This window comes from Kryptolebias marmoratus, linkage group LG7 (genome assembly GCF_001649575.2).
Source record: "Kryptolebias marmoratus isolate JLee-2015 linkage group LG7, ASM164957v2, whole genome shotgun sequence".
In the NCBI taxonomy this organism is placed as follows: Eukaryota; Metazoa; Chordata; class Actinopteri; order Cyprinodontiformes; family Rivulidae; genus Kryptolebias; species Kryptolebias marmoratus.
The window spans coordinates 329,361-331,473 of record NC_051436.1 but is presented as its reverse complement, the minus strand read 5'-3'; positions in this window follow the sequence as shown (position 1 = coordinate 331,473).

The following is a 2,113-nucleotide window of genomic DNA, read 5'->3' as shown; positions in this document are numbered from 1 at the left end:
GAGCTGCAGGCGAGCTGCAGGCGAGCTGCAGGCGAGCTGCAGGTGAGCTGTAAGCTGGAAATGAAATGAAAAGTAGAAGAGATGATGCTTCCTCTCAGAAATGTTGATGAACTCGTCAGTCCCGACGGTTGATGGTCCAGGTGCTGCAGAAACATTTATTGGACTTTTAGTTTTATCATCAGTAGACTGATCTGCAGCCATGTTTGTCCTTTTCTGTTGCCATGGAAACATGAATGTGAGATTTCAGGGTTTAAACCAGCGTGATGGGCCGGCAGCTGCAGGAACTTTAAAATATTAACATGTTCTGCTGGGCTGCAGGTTTACACAGAACCTGTGTTGGAGGTGAAGTGTGTGTGTGTGTGTGTGTGTGTGTGTGTGTGTGTGTGTGTGTGTGTTAGCACGAACTACCTGGGTGTGTCTCTCTGTTGTTGGACTCAGAAATCTGATCTGAGACACTGAGACACCCCACAGGAACAGGAAGTGTCTTCAGGTTGTTTTCAGAGTAAAGGTGGAGTCACTCCTGTTCCTTCCATCAGCTGCTCATTGATTCAGCTCTTTGTTTACACTGAGTGCAGACCTGCATTTCACTCTGTCATCCTGAAGCATCTGAGGAGGTTCATGTTTGATTGGATGGTTTAAGAACCGTTAACATCAGATTAAACTGAAAACAACCTGAAACATTTAAATAATTACAGAACTCCCGGGTTAGATGGAGTCATTTCAGTCTGCTGGAATATCAGGAATGTGATGCTGACAGAACCTGCAGAACAGAGAGGATCAATACCTGGATCAGACTGACGAGAACGTCTCACAGATGACTGGTTGGTTGGTTGATTAACTGATTGGTTGGTTGGTTGGTTGATTGATTAACTAGTTGATTGGTTGATTGATTAACTGATTGGATAATTGATTGGTTGGTTGATTGATTAACTGATTGATTGGTTGATTGATTAACTAGTTGATTGGTTGATTGATTAACTAGTTGATTGGTTGATTGATTAACTAGTTGATTGGTTGATTGATTAACTGATTGGTTGGTTGGTGGGTGGATCAGTAACCTGCTGACACAGAAAGTCCCTGGAACTGGATCTGACCAGGACTGTTCCCAGGAGAGTCCTGTGTTTAACTTCCTGTGTGTGTGTGCGTGTGTGTGTGCGTGTGTGTGTGTGCGTGCGTGTGTGTGTGTGTGTGTGCGGTTAACACCCTGAGGTGGGGGCGACTGATGTCGAAGGTAAACAAAAGAAAAGACAAAAAGGCAGAAAGACGGAGGTGAAAAGAAGGTGAACGGGTTTTGTTTCCATGGCGACGAGGACAACAGACAGCAGGAATGTAGAGAGAGGAAAACTGGAAACGTGGAGAACAGAGGAGGAGTTCAGGGAAGAGGAGGAGGAAACTAAACACAGACAGGAAGATAGGAGAGGTGAGGAGGAGACAGAGTCAGAGGAGAGGAGAGGAAAAATATTCAGGAAGACAGGAAACAAAGAAAAAAGGGTCATGTTTGAATATTTCTATAAACAGAAGGAGGTGAAGAAGATTAAAACTGGAGGGAAATATGGGATGGAAAAAAGAGAGGATGTGGGAGGAGGAGAGAGGGGAAGAGAGGAGGAGGAGAGAGGGGAAGAGCGGAGGAGAGAGGGGAAGAGCGGGAATGAAAGAATGTAAGAACCGAGGAGGAGGAGCAGGAGGAGAGAGGAAGAGGAGGGGGAGAGAGGAAGGGGAGGAGCAGGAAAAGGAGGAGGAGGAGGAGGAAGGGGGAGAGGAGGAGGAGGAGAGAGGAGGAGGAGGAGGAGAGGTGAAGGGTCAGAGGTCAGAAAAGAACAAACCTGAAACAGGAACAACCAACAGGGGAAACTAATAAAATGTTTTTAATTAAACTGTTACCAACCAAGGTCTTATCTTTGTGTTTCTCTCTTTCTGATTGGCTGTCCTCAGGAGGAGGGGGCGGAGCTGAAAGATGGCGGGCGCATCCGTGAAGGTGGCGGTCCGAGTTCGACCCTTCAACTCCCGGGAGCTGAGCCGGAACGCCAAGTGTGTGATCCAGATGCAGGGAAGCAGCACCTGTAAGTGTTCTCCTCCTGCTCCTCCTCCTGCTGCTCCTCCTCCTCCTGCTCCT